Source organism: Coenobita brevimanus, chromosome 81, assembly GCF_032717465.1.
Source record: "Coenobita brevimanus isolate Jiangsu-jjx chromosome 81, ASM3271746v2, whole genome shotgun sequence".
Classification (NCBI taxonomy): Eukaryota; Metazoa; Arthropoda; class Malacostraca; order Decapoda; family Coenobitidae; genus Coenobita; species Coenobita brevimanus.
The window spans coordinates 10,525,737-10,544,942 of record NC_137034.1 but is presented as its reverse complement, the minus strand read 5'-3'; the positions used below and the strand labels follow the sequence as shown (position 1 = coordinate 10,544,942).

The window sequence follows — 19,206 nt, the reverse complement described above, 5'->3', positions numbered from 1 at the left end:
CCTCCTAACCCACAAACGCACAGTCTTTTGTCAATTGCCATTTCTCTGCTGATCTGTTTTAGGGGTTGGCCAGCTTTATAGCGACCAACGATTTCAGATCTGTGCTGGATAACCTCTGGCCTGTTGGCACGAGTGCGTGGAGCAGGTAAATGTCCCCTTCGTGGCATACCTGTGAATAATTGATTGACATTCATATTGACACTAATCGCAAGGATTATATCTATATATATATATATATATATATATATATATATATATATATATATATATATATATATATATATATATATATATATATATATATAATATAATATAAATATACATAATATATAAATATACATAATATATAAATATACATAATATGTAAATATACGTAATATGTAAATATACGTAATATATAAATATACATAATATATAAAAAGACATAATATATAAATAGACATAATATATAGACATAATATATAAATAGACATAATATATAAATAGACATAATATATAAATAGACATAATATAAAAATAGACATAATATATAAATAGACATAATATAAAAATATACATAATATATAAATATACATAATATATAATATACAGAATATATAATATACGTAATATACATAATACATATTATATAATATATATTATATAATATATATTATATAATATATATACACATACATATATATACATACATATATACACATATATATATATATACATATATACACATACACATACATACATACATATATACACTTACACATATATACACATACACATATATACACATACACATATATACACATATATACACATACACATATATACACATATATACACATAGACATATATACACATATGTCATAAAGACTTTGTAGTTACTTGTAGAGAAGTATATTTTAGACTTGTGGTCGAGCGGCTTTTATATCTTGTAGTAGTTTCCCCACCAGATGTCATGTAGTGACGGGAGAGGTAAAGAATAGTATGGGACTATTTTTATTTGTCTTGGAAATATTAAACAGGTATAATAGTATAAGTCCTGGGTAGCTACCTCCCTGTCTCGCTATCTCTCTCTCTCTCTCTCTGTTCTAAGGCTAATCCCCGTCTCGACCTCTCTCTAGGGTCGCTTGTCTCCTTCTAAACTCTCTTTCCTAAAATCTGGTGTAGTAAGGATGTGTCACGTATGTTCCTCATGGCAACCAGACCTTTCTCACGAGAGGACTGCTGACAGCTAACTGCATCATCTCCTTACTGGCCGCTGTCGTCAGCTTTCCTCCGTGTAAGCATGTTTAGCGCTGCTCGCTTCTCGCGGACACAACACCTTCTCATCATTTGACTTCCTGCTTCTATCTGTCTCTCTATCTATCTATTTATCTATCTATCTATTATGTAGTCCTATATTTGCTCGGCCGCGCGAAAATGGCGTACCATCGACATTTAATAGTTATAATATATTAATACATACTACATACACATTATAATGAACTTATAAGCTAATTAAGTGAAATACATAATATTGTAAAGTAACATAATTGTATGAATATTGTATACATATATTATTCATAGTAAATAGTGATTATTCAGTAATATTACATTTTAAATAAGTTGAATACATATTGGAATAAATGCATTAAAGTGAATTATTTAACTGTAATACAGTATGTACTTGGGTTATTATAGTGAAATGCATACATGCAAGAATAAAAATAGTTTAAAATTAAGATTATTGTAAGAGTTATTAATATTTCATTCAAAGATAATGGTACTGGTTTGTCATATATGGGTCATTCTTCTTTGTGTTATTATTATTATTATTATTTTTTTTTTTTTTTTTATATATAATTAATACTATATACAAAATATATACACTTCATTCAGGGTGGTTAACTGTGATGTTAACTCTCCCCCCACTAAACAATGACTCCAAATTACCAATTCTCGCATGCATTCTGTGCATGGCCAACAGCAATACTGCAACTACAATGCAGATAATTATAAAGACAGAAGGTGCTTGGCTATACACATAATATGGGTTGAACATACTCAAACTCAAATCTTCCCAGGGCTTCATTGTTTCATTGATTAGCTGCATAGTTTCAAACTTAGGTGAAGTCAGCTTAATACTTGTGCTCATGTTTAAGTTCATATCAGGCAGTGGGTGGAAATGTTTGTGTGTATGGTTGATAATGGCGTAGTGATTGATGGTGGAAAAAGTAGACATGGATGGTGTAAATACCGCACAGTAGTCTGGTGCTATGTATAATCCTGAGGCTGATGTATGAGATGGTGGTATATCTGGACAGACTATGTAAACTGATGTGTTATGAGGGAAATAAAAAAACTGCGAGTGTCCAATGCGTTGATGGTGTACAAGTTTATCTGGAGCAAAAGTGAAGTTGCAATGATGATGAATATTGTTATTGCTGATGATAGCCATTTCACAAGGGACCGTATCAGTAGGCTGAAACGTGAAAATGTACGCAGGACAAAGATGAACAGCATGTAAGGATGTGCGGCACTTTCGCTCAATCGTTGACTCACTTGCGAAAGTGACAGTGTCTCGTCTCTTGGAGACCATGATGAGTTCGGTGTCTGTGTTGATGCTGATGATGACTAAAGTGTTGTTGTTTCTATAGGGGAAGGGGTGTATTTGGTATACTGTGAACAGGTCTTCCGTGATGAATGGTACATGAACTATCACTGATGTTGGTGTTAGTGTTGCTTCCAAGTACGGGTAATATTGCATAAATTCCCTACTGCGGAACAATGGCTTCAATTTATGTTTATGTATGCCTTGACTAACTATCTGACGTAGCTCATGAACTGGGAGTAAGTCATTTGTGATCTTGCCATCACCAGCACTCGAAATTCCTTGCATAAGTGCCCTGAAATGATCTCTAGTGTTCTCTAATTGTAGTAGAATCGTGTCAATATGTTCTGTGATGATGGAGAAGTGCTGGAAAAGAGTAACGTTGCCCTCTAAGTCATTTATTTTATCTATACTCTCGAGAGCTACGTTTTCTGCTTGTTTCAGATTTTTCACAATTGTTTTCATTGCCGAGTTCTGTCCTGTGATGAATTTATCTTGGTATGTTAGTACCTGAGCTATCTTATTAAATTTTTTGTTTATTTCTTTAAGGTCATCCTCTGTAGCCAATCCAAAGATGTTCCCAAGAATTGCGCCGCCCAGATCGAACAAACCGCGCTTTTGGCGAGTACGTGTGATGTTGTTCCTGTCGCTCAGCACCTCTGTTCCATAAGATGGGAGATCTTGGATCATGACGAGCATAGTTGACTTCGCCTGTTCTAGTTTCCATTTCGCTAACTTCACCATTTCATCCACTTCCTTGGTGATATGTGATTGTGAAACATAATTCCCTATCTTGAAGTCCAGAGTTCGCATCGGCGTCGCAAGTCTTTCTATATAAGTAGGTAAGTCATACAAGTAATCTAGACTTATTTCAGTACTCATGACGTCCTTGACGATTGTAGTCGTGGCCGTTGGAGCTATGAGGCATCCTTGTCGTACTATATGCTTGGGGTCTAGGTGCGCATATACTCTTACTATGTATAGGAGAATCCATAGCATAAGTCCCTTCATCGTAACCTACCGAAAAAAAAATCTATTAATTTCCTATAAAGCTGTGGTTGATGATAGTGATGATGTGCGTTACGGTTGGCTGTTATTTCATTTATAGAAGGAGTTTAAATCGATATTTAATTCTCGTAAATGATGTACTGTAGATTTCATAGGAATAGTTGCACCTATGTTCGGTTGTTTGGTATATGACCTTAATTTCTTTTTGTAATCATTGTTGTGTTCTTGCTTGGTTTCTTGAGGTACGTTCACCTGTTCGGTTGTATCCGAGGCTGAATAATTATGTGATAATTCCCTTGAAACTCGTTTTAAATGGTCAATATGAACTTGTTTTTCCTCGCCACTTGAAAGTGACTTAATTAAAACTTTGTTTGCCTTTATGTTAATTACTCTGTATGGGCCCTCAAATTTAGGGGATAATTTATTGTCTCTCGTATGAATGACTCCGTAAACAATGTCTCCTAAGCTGATAGGTGAATCTTTTGCCTTCCTGTTAAATGCCTCCGTCATTTCTTCCTTGGACATCGTTAATTGTTTTTGCACTCTTTTGTGAATGTCCTGGAATTCACGTAAACGGAGTTTAGAGTAATCATCGTAATTGTATATAGGCATGCTGTCACCTTCTAGGAGCTCATATGGTAATTTTTTATCTGTGCCATATATAATGAAATGTGGTGTGTCACCAATGGATTTATTTATAGACCCATTAATGGAGGCCTCTACTCTGGGAATCCAATCATCCCAGCTTGCATAATTTTCACTGAGAATGTGTCGTAGCACATCTAATACCTTTTTATTTTGTCTCTCTAACAACCCATTCGATGCTGGGTGATAGGCCAAAACGTTAACCTTTTTAATGTTGTATTGTTTACATATTTCTTGTAAGATCTCAGAATTAAATTCTCCTCCATTATCACTTATTAATACCTTTGGGGTAGTAAAGCGACATATTACATTATCTGTTATTGCCTTTGCTACTGTCTCTGCTGTCTTATCTTTAATTGGAGCTAAAATGACATAACGGGAAAAATGATCCGTTGCTACGAATAAGTATAGGTTATTATTGTATGATAATGGCATCTTGAGTAAATCAACAGCGACAACGTCCCATGGTTGATGTGGTACTGGGTAATTACCCATCGGTGCAGGTGTGATTGGGTATCCTTTGTGTTTCGCACATGATTCGCATCTGTCTATATGATTGTGTATATCTCTTCGTAATGAAGGCCAGTAATATAATAGCTGGGCTTGGTTGAATGTCTTATCCTTTCCAGGGTGTCCTGCATGTGGGCTGTCGTGTATCATTCGTAATACTTGGGGTATCATGTCATTAGGTACTACCAACTGGTTAGTATTTCTTTGGCGTTTTGGTTGTTTAGAGTTAATTTTGTATAATGTATTATTGACCATTGTGAATTGTTCAAGTGGGACATGCAGTTTGGGTAATTGTATGTCATCTCCACTTTCTAACTTGTATATTACTTTTGACCATACTGGGTCAAGTCTTTGTGCCTTTGCGATATCCTCGTGGTTTGGGATATTTCCTTTGAGATCTAACGCCGCGACCTGAATTGTGTTCGGGTTCCTAGATAATGCGTCAGCTACTATATTCATTTTACCTTGTATATAATGTATTTGTACATTGTAGTTTTCAACTGTACATTTCCATCTTGCTCTCCTCCCAGAAAGGAGTTTTTCTTTAAACATACCCACCAGTGGTTTATGGTCGGTGAATAAGTGGATTTCGTAACCATTTACCAAATCTCGAAACTTTTGTAATGCAAAAATCACTGCAAGTGCCTCTAAGTCTGTAGTGCTATAATTTTTCTCTGCACCTCTTGTCTGTCTGCTGGCAAATGCAATTGGTTGATTCTTTCCTCTTTTATCTTCCTGCATCAGTACAGCCCCTAATCCTTTAACTGATGCGTCTGTACAAATAAGAAATGATTTCGTGGAATTCGGATATGCTAAACAAGGTGCATTTGTTAGTTTAATTTTTAGATTGTTAAATGCCCTTTTTTGTTCTTCTTCCCATTGGAATACAGCATCTTTTTTGAGTAGTTGGAATAGAGGGAAGGCTATATGAGAGAACTGTGGTACGAAGGACCTATAGTACCCAGCCAGACCTAAAAATTGTCTAACTTCGTCAGTCGTAGTGGGTTCAGGAAAATCTCTCTGCCTGTATTTTGTCATCAGTGGTGTGAATACCATCAGAACTTAATTTGTGGCCTAAGAAATTTATTTCCTTAAAGCAAAATTTGCATTTAGAAAGTTTAATTTTTAATCCAGCATCACTAAGCTTTTGTAAGAGTAAGTCTAATTTCCTGAGATGATCCTTAATATTCTTCGTTGCGATAATAATATCGTCAAGATAAACAAATATTCCTTGTCCTAAAATTCCGGACAATACGTAATTCATAAGACGCTGGAACGTACCGGGGGCTGTCCTCAGTCCCATTGGCATTCTTGTATATTGATAATGGCCTCTGTTTGTTGAAAAGGCAGTGTATTTACGTGACTCCTGAGATACCGGAATCTGATAGTATCCGTTTAGGAGATCGATGGTCGAGAATATATTATTCTCAGGACCAATATTCTGTAGAACATCACTTAGCAATGGCATGGGAAATCTGTCTGGGATGGTGTGATTATTTAGTTTACGGTAATCTACTACCGCACGCATTTCTCCATTTCTCTTGGGCACAAAGAAAAGGGGAGCGTTCCACGGAGAAACTGAAGGCTCAATAATTCCAAGCTTTAACATTTCATCGACATACTGATTTGCAAGTGTACGTTGGGAGTGTGGTATGCGATAAGCTGGTACGAAAATTGGTGGTGTTTCTGGGTGCACATTAATCATGTGATTAATCAAGTTAGTACACCCTAATTGTTCTCCGGGCAATGCTACGGTGTCCCTGTGTGTTTCCAGCATGGTTAACAAATCATTTTCTTCGTCAAATTCACCTTAGTGAATTAAATTCTCTTTTATTCTTTCTCTATCCGTAGATTTGATCTCACTTGTTACTCCACCAATATTTATTTCCTTCACAGGGGCGAAACATTTTTCAATATTAACTATGCAAGTTCCCTTCTTCAACTGAACTTCCCCATTCATGTGATTAATAATGAATATCTGAGTTAGCCCTTCGTCGTTCGTATGACATAATGCGTTTTCTACTGACAATCCTTTTACTTTACATAATTCTTCTAAGACAAGAACAGTACTATTCAGTAATTTGCTCTTTATGGTAACCTTCATGTATGAATTAGGTGGTATAACCAAATCATTAGTGAGATGGGCTGGAAAAATTGATAAATCAGTACTGTTATCTGGGTCACTAATTCTGGAGGATGGGGTTGCTGGTGTAAGTGGATCTATACACTCATCTGTTTGTGTATGTTTGTTAAAGCCTTTAATATTACCAATTCTTTTTGGCTCTCTTCTACCAATCGGTGAGGGCTCTGAAAGTATTTCCTCTATAAATTCATTATCAAAGTCTATTCCATTCATTTGTGGGAGTATAGTTATGTTCTCAGTTCTCATGGATCTTAAGCCCAGTAACATATGAGCTTTAATTGCTAAGTTTTCAACGATATAGAACAATGCAGAGAATGGTCTTGTAGTTTCTGTGAAACTGAGATTTAATCTTATCATACCTTTTACTGTAATCTCTTGACCATCTACTGTGTTTAATTCTAAATCAGCTTCATCCAGAAAAGTTACTTTCTTTTTATTTTTAAGAATTCTATTTAGTTCTTCATGTGTTATTAAGTTCACTGGAGAGCCTGTATCTAAAAATAAGGAAACGTTTTGATCCTCACATACAGCTGGTATCAAGATACACTCATTTCCCAACATGCCTCCTATGTGAAGTTTAACCTTGTTCTTCTTTACGTTTGTTCGTTTTTTGTCATGACTTGGTCTTCCCCCGATTTGAACATAGACACAATTTTTTCTACTGTTTTGCAATCACTAGTCCAGTGCCCTTGGTATCTATGATGCCTACAGTAAGGACCAAATCCTTGTGTCTTTTGATTATCCTCTTTTGCCTTGATAAAGCATTCATACCTTGTGTGTCCTGGTTTTGCACAGTAATGACACAGAATGGACCTATCCCTTGACTGTGACCTACGAGGTGATTTCCCATAAAAAGTGTTGTTTATGGCGCGAGACCTGCTCGGGCTGCGCGAAAACTTATGAAACTGCCTGTAGGAAGGCGTGTGGGAACGAGGTCTAGGCGTCTTTGTTTGTTTGGGCTGCCTCATTTCAGGTCGCGATCGATTTTGTTCTCTGTTTGGGGTAGGTGTTGATGTTTTCACAGCTGATACTGTCTCAGGTACCCTGATTCTACCAGAATGTGCATGTGTGTCGACCACACCTGCTTTACTGCACTGCATCTCTACCTCGTTCATTAAGTCTAGTAAGCACATTCCCGGGGTGTACGCAATTGTTTTGGCGATCTTCAGGGTTCTATCAGGTAATTTACACAAGGCAGCTACATAACCAATGATGTCCACGACGAGGTCTGGGGACATCTTTCCATCATCTGTTATCCACTTAGAATTCTCCAGAGTAGCTAATAGGGTTCTCTTGATTGTGGAGACATCAGCAGTTATTTCACTGAGCACATGGTTTGTAGTGTGCTCCCTTACAAGATCTACAATTTTATGTAATTCTGGAATTATACCTGGCAAGAAGTTCATACCTCCAGAAAATTTCTTCAGAAATTCAGTTTTAAATTCATCATATGTCCTAGCACGATGTAGCTTATCGGAGCGCAATAAATTGCTTGCTGGACATCTTTCCTGGCTTATGCAAGATGAAAAAATAGCAATTTTCTCTTGTTCATCTAGTATGTGGCGCTTGATGAACATTTGTTCGCACTGACTGATTAATGAAATGACATCAATGCGATCCTTGTCTGTGCCAGAGAATTTTGGGGCAGTCTTATCCTCGTGATACACAAAAACGTGAGGTGTGGTTTTTAGATCAGCAGTATTTGTTTCTTGATTCATATTTAATGATTGCTCTGTTAATTCAACTTGTACGAGTTTATCGTTATGTGAGGGAATGGTAGAATATGTATGACCGGACCGGTGAACCCTGTTAAGTATATTGGCATACGTATTCAAGGCAGCCGCAAAGTCGATACTCTCAACGTCTGAAGGGGTTTCCCACTCATCATCCGAAACTCCCGTATTTGTTTCCTTATCTATAACGTGTGGTGTGGGTTGTACAATGGGTGGGCTGTCTCTTAATTGTGAGTCTGATGTTGTGGCAATTTGTGTGTCATCTGGTATTAACGTGGGTGGTGGCGAAAATATTCCTGTCATTAAGATATGATGTTGTGAAATACGCCTCTTGTTTATTTATGTCCTAGCAAACTAGATGATTAAATAAGTTGAATATAGCTAATTTTAGCACTGAGAAGAAATGAGCAAGTATAATTTTACCCACTTGATACAGATCGTAGAGGTGTGTCGATACAAAAGTCGATCTCGGAAGAAAATACAGGTTTGATTGAAGATCTCTTGATAATTCTAGTGGTGTGTTGATGGACGATATTACTCAGGAAACTCCATGGCCTGGTATTTGTAGTGGTTAACGGCTGTTCCAGGCAAACCTCAGCATAGAACGTCGAATTTCCAACTTAACTGTGAAAATAAGTGAATATGAGTAGGAGCTATGTGAATAATGAGTAATGAGTAGTGAGTGAGAAGTGCCTGGTGTCAGTCACACGTTGCTTGGCATGGCAGACTCGCGTTGTGATGTCATCTCAGCACATGGTGACGTCGGCTTCCCACACTGGTAGCTGTGGTGAGTGAATGAGTAGCGATGAGTAACTTGAGTGAAGATGAGTTGTGAGTCGTGTCTCACTCTTCGTTTGTTTGTTCCCTTTATTCTATGTGGAAGTTTTCTCGGTCCTTTCTCTAGTGATTTACTCGTTGTGGGATGAAGACTGCCGCTACTTGTAGGTGCGTGCAGATTATACAGACGACGTAGAGTTGTTAATTGTAGTTGATTGTAGATGGCTGTAGTTGATTGTAGATGGCTGTAGACTTTGTAGAACTGAAGCTAATCTTGTAGTCTCGGTTGCTTTTGTAGAAATTTGCTTTTAATTCGGAGACGATGTCCGCAGATTTGCTGGTTTGTCGTTAAGCTACTTGCAAGGCGTCGAGTGATCTCTTGACCTCTGCATCAGCGTAATGATCTGGGAGACGGAGGGGGCATGATGGAGAGAATACTGTCAAGAGCAGATATTGTTGGTTCTTTTCAATCTTGATATTTTGTAGGAATTTAATGTTGATTCGTAGACGAGGTTCGTATACGTTCGCTGCTACCAAATGTCATAAAGACTTTGTAGTTACTTGTAGAGAAGTATATTTTAGACTTGTGGTCGAGCGGCTTTTATATCTTGTAGTAGTTTCCCCACCAGATGTCATGTAGTGACGGGAGAGGTAAAGAATAGTATGGGACTATTTTTATTTGTCTTGGAAATATTAAACAGGTATAATAGTATAAGTCCTGGGTAGCTACCTCCCTGTCTCGCTATCTCTCTCTCTCTCTCTCTGTTCTAAGGCTAATCCCCGTCTCGACCTCTCTCTAGGGTCGCTTGTCTCCTTCTAAACTCTCTTTCCTAAAATCTGGTGTAGTAAGGATGTGTCACGTATGTTCCTCATGGCAACCAGACCTTTCTCACGAGAGGACTGCTGACAGCTAACTGCATCATCTCCTTACTGGCCGCTGTCGTCAGCTTTCCTCCGTGTAAGCATGTTTAGCGCTGCTCGCTTCTCGCGGACACAACACCTTCTCATCATTTGACTTCCTGCTTCTATCTGTCTCTCTATCTATCTATTTATCTATCTATCTATTATGTAGTCCTATACATACACATATATACACATACACATATATATACATACACATATATATACATACACATATATATACATACACACACATATACATACACATACACATACATACACATACACATACATACACATACATATACATACACGTACATATACATACACGTACATATACATACACATACATATACATATACATACATATACATATACATACATATACATATACATATACATATACATATACATACATATACATAAACATACATATACATAAACATACATATACATATACATACATATACATACATATACATATACATACATATGCATATACATACATATACTTATACATACATATACTTATACATACATATACATATACACACATATACATACATACAAATATAGACATATGTATACATAGATACATATATACACATATATACATTTGTATACATATATACACACACACACACACATATATATATATATATATATATATATATATATATATATATATATATATATATATATATCAATTGATATAAAATCTCTAGTTTATATTGTTCATATTGATGGGCTTATTTCGTACGTAGAATGTCATGTTGACACAAAGCTATCTCTTCTAAAAAACATAACATCTTACACACACAGAACCTCATGGGCAATAAAATGTGTTCAGTGTATAACTAACTACACGTTTGTTATTTTACATAACATGTATTAACAATTTTGACCAGTTTGGTTTAACCACTGTTGTTATTCTGTTGATTCCAACTCTTATTTATTCGTATACATAATGACATAGCGTCAGTGTTGTGGCAACAGGCCAGAATATTTTACGATGTGTTTGTGGTTAGTTGAGCCGATCCTGATTCATTTACTTAACGAAGAAGTGACTGGACAGCCACTTTACGTTGTTATATCGGTAAGATAAGACCTAAATTACCACATTAACACGAATGAATGGACGTTAAAAACCACACAGAACCTGTATGACCAATAAACAACTGTATGTCAAAGTCCAAGTTGCAGTGCATCTGTCACATAACTGATTACACGACAAAACAGTTGGCATGTATAATATAAATCAATGTGAGATGGTTCATGTCATTATTACCTAAAGTTATGTTGGTTAAGAAAGGACGTGAGAGGGGAATGAGAGGGTAAGTGAGGTGTGAGGAAGGGTGGGAGTGGGGGATGAGGGTGAGAGGGCGTGTAGGAGAGAGAGAAGGGTCCCGGGGTTGTGAATACAGGAAAGAGAATGGATGCGAAAAGACATAATACATCATTCTCAACACACATCGTTTACTATGATTATTTATCAGGATGTCAGTATACAGGTCCTCCACCTACGTTCCTTTCCCACATCGATACAATCATGTTGTAGGAAAAAGATACTATTGCACACTAAAGCCCTTTACACACATACCTCTACTGGTTCTGAGTGTCTGTAACAAAATCTACTGAGAGCGTCACAACACCAGGCATGGCTGTTCGAAACGTTTCAAACCTCTATACTGGGGTAAGGGGGGGAGGGCAGAGGGGGTAGCTCGTTCGAGCGAGCGCCTAGAACTGACTGGCCTTTACTCCGGCTTCCAGGGGGGGGAGAAATTAGTAGGCGTGAGTGTACAATTGTTTAACATTACTTGCTTCCTCATATACGGTTATATTGTACAGTCGCCAAACTTTCCACCTGGGCCACCTAGTCGCGGGAGGTGGGTAACGGGTGCTGGCAACAGTGTATCTGTTCGTGTGTACATGCTTGACGAAAGTTCGGATCATCATCTCTCTTCGTCCATAGTGAACCTCCGTCAGAGTTCATCCCATAGATGGCTGGGTATGGAGCTGGGTGGGGAGAAAAATGTCTCAGGAGTAAGGCGGCTCTCCCATCGGCTCAGCCAGTTGCATGAAACTGGTCTCACGGAAAATTGTTGTGTGCCACAGGTCGCGCTGACCAAGGCCAAATAAATACTATATTAATTTTATAACCAGGTTATATATATAATATTATGATATATGCATATACTATTATGTATAATACAATAATATATATTATACTATACTTATTTGGCCTTTGTCTGTGCAACCTGTGGCACGCAACAATTCCATGCGACCGGTTTCCTGCAACTGGTCGAGCCGGTGGGAGAGCTGCTTAAGGGGGCAGCTTGGCATAGTGAAGGCCCGGGTAGGCGCAGGCATGGGGGGGGGGTTAAGTTATTCATACAGCCAGTGATAATAATTGCCGAACTAGTTTTTGAGATCCATTAGCAGTCTACTAAATATTTGCATTCTTAACAATACTAAACATTTTATTTTCTATGTTGTTCTACTAAATATTTGCATTCTTAACAATACTAAACATTTTATTTTCTATGTTGTTCTACTAAATATTTGCATTCTGAACAATACTAAACATTTTATTTTCTATGCTGTTTTTACACTATTACCATAACATGTTAATGCACTATATACTGGAATCGCTCCAAGCCTTTCTCTCTCTCTGTCTCCTTATATCAGTAATTCCATTTCACTGGGTTATCACTTGACACCATTAGCAGTATAAGTTTAAAGAGGAATGCCTTTACCTAACATCTACGTCCAGTTACAAGTAAGATTACCTGCCATATTCACATCATGAATGACACTGACCAATAAACATTAGGATGATGTTCAGACACTGTTGACGGTTGCTTATTTCCTCGTTGGTAGTATTTCAGGTAGATGTTTTTATGTGTTCTGTGGTGCACCACGAAGAGGTAGGAGGTTAAAATACTGTCACCTCAACAGGCAAAGAGTTTATGCATATTGTTGTCGAATGTCGGTATTATATCAGCTTTGATAATGACTTCCCGTATCATATTTCAAATGACTATGGTATTTCAAATGACTATGGTCATTACAACACATCTTTATAGTCCATTCATCTAACGAATGAGGAAAACTGATTGTGTGCGGCGCCACTTATGTGTGAGGTCACACATTTACCTCCGACATCTACAGTTCCCGTCTCTCCTACTTAGTTTAAATTAATATCCGTCCAATGAGTAATCCTGTAACGATTAATGACCTAACTTTTCTAATGTCTCGGTTCAAGAATGGTATTTCAATAGGTTTAATCGAGACTGGCCCAGGACTGGCGAAATGCAAAACGAACAGACACCGGTGTCTCTTTTTCTACCGTAAGGGTCGGTCACACGACGGTTCTTCTCCCCAGTATTCAGTAGACAATTTTTAGCCATGGGTTTATCATGTAATAATGAAGAAGAATACGTTTATAAATATGTAATATATGTAAAGATGCGGTCTTTTAGATTATTTTGCTTATTGTTTTCAATACTCGCATTATCCAATACTTTCAAGAACTTCCTTTGAAATTCTATCGGCTAAAAATTGTCGGCCGAATATTGGCATGAACTCTGACGGAGGTTCGCTACGGACGATGATAGTTGATGATCCAAACTTTCGTCGAGTATGTACACATGAACAAACATTACACTGTTGCCAGCACCCGTTTCCCACCTCTCGCGGATAGGTGGCCCAGGTGGAAAGTTTGGCGACTGTATAAGATGGATCTAGAAAAAAAAAATCTGGTTGAAGGAGGGTCGACTTGAACTGTTCTCTCTCTAACTTTATGATAAACAATTTTTGATTTAAAATGAGTCAAATGGGTTTTATTTTTATTCATCTTAGTATTGACCTACTAGATAATAGGTAGTGCCAATTATTGACTAGTTACGGCTAACAGAATCCGATTGGGGGTAGTTCAAAGTTTTTACTATAGTGATGGCTGCATAGGTGCACTTTTTGCCGAAATCGATAAATATGCAACTTCCACAAATTTACTGAAAACTGGAAGAAAAAATTATTTCCAAAACTGAGAAGACGTTTCTGAGGGTGAAATTTACAGACGTGTTAAAGAACAATACGTTTGAACTGATGTAGGTCAGCAGAACAAGCGAGAAACTTCGAACGGGTATTTTTTTTTTTTTTTTTATCGCCAGTAGAACCTTAAAAATGCATCGAGCCTCCTGACTGAATATAAAGAAAAAAAAAAAAAGTAATATTTGCACATTATGATGTTTCGAGTTACATAAAAAGCCACATTTACTTAGGTAAAATCTCTAAAAACTAACAACTCGTGAGAAGGAATGTTGATGAGCTATTGACTCTCACTATAAATTTATACGAGAAAACACAAACACTATCGGAATACAGAGATATATAATTTGCCACTTAGATCTACTCCTCATTTTGTTCACATCTCTGTCCTCCCCTGTACAGTTATTATTATTGTGAGTGCTCGGGAAGTCTCCACCCATCTAGCAGCTGTGTGTAATTTGAGTATAACTGTTGTTGCATTTTTTTCTTGTACTGTGTAGCATAAGGTTGATTCTTAGGCCTAGTAAGGTTTTTGTAATTGATGTAAGGTTCTTATTGTTAGCCATTGTTCATAATAGTTTGTATCTGTAATAATTTATCTTGCATTAACTGAGCATTACCCAGTGTATTTTCATTTTATCAGGGCTGACTTAGATAAACTTACTCTTGCTAATTTCGTGTTAATTGAGTCTATTGCAGTTAACCATATATTTAACCTGTTTTTTGCCATTACATTATCCTTATGAGTCCTGAATGTTTTGTAAGTTTGAGCATTAAACTATAACTTGTAATTTTACCTAACTCTTTTGTTTTGACCCTGGAACTTTACGGGACAGTAGTATTCTCACTTAAAGTGTACATTATCTTTCTCTGTTACGTAACATAAATTTGGCGACCTCGCCAGGATATTCATGATATTATCATAAGGATATTGCTTGATATTTTGTGACTGTGATTTATTAATGATGTCTACTATTACTACACTTGATGAAGCCAAAGATTTTTTGTCAAATGTGCAAACAGTGTATGATGTAGAAAACAAAACGAATGAACTTAAGCTTGTTGCTCAACAATTGGGAATTGCAGTTCACTCTCATCATTCTAAAGATCAAATTGTTTGCATGATTAATAAAAGCTTGTTTAATGTAACTCCTCCAAATGAGCAAACGCAGATTGAATTAGCTAAGTTACAGCTAACCCTGCAGGAGGCTCGCGTTAAGGAGGCTGAGTCTCAGGCTAAGGAGGCGGAGTCTCAGGCTCGTATTCAGGAGGCTGAATTTCAAGCAAATGCTAAGGAGGCTGAATCTCAGGCTCGGATTCAGGAGGCACAGATACAGGCTCAGGCACAAATTGAACTTGCTAGGATTCAGGCAGACCATGAGTATCGCATGAAACAAGGTGGAACTGGATCATCTAGCTCTGATGATTTTGATGTGGCTAAAAATGTTAAACTTGTCCCTCCTTTTAATGAATCTGATTTAACAAAGTATTTTCAGTTGTATGAGAGGGTAGCTACAGGTTTTAATTGGCCCAAGGAGAATTGGCCAGTACTCCTTCAAACTGTTCTCACCGGTAAAGCTCAAGTAACTTATGCATCTTTGTCTCAGGATCAATCTGATAATTATGATGTAGTTAAGAGCTTGATTCTTAAGGCCTATGAGCTTGTTCCTGAAGCTTATAGAGTAAAATTTAGGACAACTTATAAGCAAGATAAGCAATCCCATGTTGAGTATGCAAAAATCAAAGATCTGTTAGAGCAGTGGTTAAATTCTAAGAATGTGGATTCTGATTTTGGTAAATTTAAGCAGATGATTTTGCTGGAGGACTTCAAAAGGTGTATTAGTAAAGATGTAAGCCTATGTCTTGAGAAAAGAATAGATAATTTGTCTGATGCTGCAGTTTTAGCTGATGAGTATGTTCTCACTCACAAGAGATATTCTAGAGAAAAAAGGAAAGTTGACAGTAAGCACGTTGCCTCTACTCAGAGTACAGGTAACAGGAAAGAGAATAAAGATGATGTTTCTCAGGAAGTAAATACCAGCTTTAACTCTAGATTTCAGAAAAGTAAATGTACTTATTGTAGTAAGCTTTGTCATACTACGGAGAAATGTTTCAGGAGAGCGTGATATGAACAAAAAGGAGTCTTTAAATATTCAGTCAATTGGTCTAGTGTCCACTCTTGAGAGTTCCCAGAATTCTTTAACTGAGTTAACTGAACCTGCTTTGAGGGGTAAATTAAATTCTCATGATGGAGCTCCTCTTTTGAGCAGTAACGTGCGTGACACTCAAGAGTTCATGTGCTAGTTTCCTGCCTGATGGTTTTGTCAGTCCTCTGGACAGTAATGACAGGAAATCAGTTCAAATATATCGTGATACAGGTGCTTGCCAATCCCTTATGCTGACCAGTGTTCTAGGCTCTAATGTTAATTCTTTTGATGAAACTGTAATCTTTAAAGGTGTAGGGAATAATTACTTCTCTGTCCCTCTGTGCAGTGTGAATTTAGAGTCTGGTTTTGTTAATGGTTCCGTTATGGTTGGGTTGGTTGAGACACTCCCAATGTCAGGTGTAACTTTCTTACTTGGAAATGATATTGGTGGGTCAAGTGTGTCCAGCTCCTCCGTTGTCTAGTAAGCCGGTGGCTGCGACCCAGGATTGTGATGTCCCTGATGTGTTCCCTGCATGTGCTGTCACTAGGGCTAAGTCTAAAGTTACTGGTGACTTAGAGGATAATGATGATGATGTTATCCTAGCTGACACTTTTCTTGCTAATTTGGACCAGTCACCAGATGAGGCAGTACCCCGTAGTGTTGATAATTTGTCTCGTCAAGAGTTGGTTGAGTTGCAGGTTGCTGACCCTGAGTTGAAAGGTCTTGCTAACACTGCTTGCAGTGAGGAAAGATCAACTGGTGCTTCTACTTGTTATTATATAAAGTCAGGAGTACTTGAGGAAGTGGAGACCCCCAACAGCATCAGCCGACTGTGAATGGGAGGTTGTACATCAAGTTGTCATCCCTCGTGTTTGTAGGCAGGATATCATTAGAGTGGCTCATGATTCCAGTTTGGCAGGACACCTTGGAGTGAAGAAGACTGTGGCACGCATTTTGAAACACTTCTACTGGCCAGGTATCATCAGGGATGTTTCCTGTTATTGTAAGTCTTGTCACACCTGTCAAATTGTGGGGAAGTGTAATCAGATCGAAAAGGTTGCACCACTAGTTCCCATTCCTCCTTTTGAGGCGCCATTCACCCGTGTGTTGGTGGATACTGTGGGCCCTCTTCCTAAGACTTCTTCAGGATTTTCTTATGTGTTGACCCTGATTGATATGGCTACTCGTTATCCTGAAGCCATTCCACTTAGCAAAGAACGTGGTTAAGGAAATGCTAGGGTTCTTCACAAAGTTTGGTCTGCCCAAGGAGGTACAGTCAGACGGGGGAAGTAATTTCATTTCAAATGTTTTCAAGCAGTCTCTGAAAGAGTTGGGCATCACCCAGATCACGTCTTCAGCTTACCATCCCCAGACCCAAGGAGCGTTGGAGAGATATCTTCAAACACTCAAATCGATGCTCAAGAAGTACTGTTTGGAACATCAGAAAGACTGGGATAAAGGTCTTCCATCTGTTGAATTTGCCGCAAGAGAATCTCCAAATGAATCACGGCTTCTCACCTTTTGAACTACTGTTTGGCCATGAAGTAAGAGGACCCCTTAAGCTACTCAAGGAATGCTGGGTGTCGGAGGAAGATGACGTCAACCTGGTGGAGTATGTGATGAAGTTCAAAGAACGGCTGTCCACTGCTTTACAGCTGGCGAGAGAGAATTTAGGAGCTGCTCAAGAGAAGATGAAGACTTGGTATGATAAGAAGTCCAGGTTACGCCACTTTCAGCCAGGAGATCAGGTTTTGATTCTGCTACCATTGCATGGGCAACCTCTTCAAGCCAAGTTTAGTGGTCCTTATTTCGTGGAGAAGAAACTCAGTGGTCAATGATGTCATCGCCACACCAGATCGTAGAAAGAACAAGCAACTATGTCACATCAACATGCTAAAGTTATATCACAGGCGGGACGAAAATAACCAAGTATGCAATGTAGCTGTTCCTCCCGAGTCTGCAAGTGAAGTTCTCCCATGCACTATGAGCCTGAGTGATAGTTTGGGGAAGAATCTTGATATCATGAATGATCTCCAGACTAAGCTTTCTCATCTACCTCCCGAGGAAAGGCAGGAGTTTTCGGCATTACTGCAGGAGTACCCGCAAGTGTTCCGTGCTACTCCAGGAAGAACCACTGTGTTGATGTATGATGTCGATGTTGGAGACGCAAAGCCAATTAAATTGCCTCCTTACCGTGTGAACCCAGTGAAAGTTCCTCTCATCCAGAAGGAGCTTGGCTACCTGTTGGACCACAAGATGATTGAGCCCTGTCAGAGCGATTGGAGTTCTCCTGTCACTCTGGTCCCTAAGCCAGGTGGGTCACAGCGGCTTTGCATCGACTACAGACGTGTTAATCAGATCACCAAAACAGACACCCTCTCCCTCGTGTGGAAGATTGCATAGACAAGATCGGAAAGGCTAGGTACATAAATTTGATTTGTTAAAGGGATACTGGCAAGTACCTATGACTGAACGTGCTGGGGAGGTCTCATGTTTTGTAGCAATGGGAAGGACATTTGCATGTTCTGTAATGCCATGTACAGATTGTTTTAGAGTAATAAGAAATTTCATTTGTAAATTTCTTTTTTCTTTGTGGGGAGGTGTTACATAGCCTATGATTTCATCATCCTTTGTGTAATTTTTAACGCACAGTGTGCTGCATGTTTGATCACGAGCGTGTTCTGCCTCAGTCCCCCCCTTCTACC

General features: G+C 38.1%; 1 protein-coding gene across 1 annotated transcript in view; it reads left to right on the top strand.

Moving 5' to 3' along the window:
* Positions 1-19,206, top strand: part of LOC145409486 (uncharacterized) — a 135,572-nt gene that overhangs the window by 39,422 nt on the left and 76,944 nt on the right. The window lies entirely within an intron of this gene.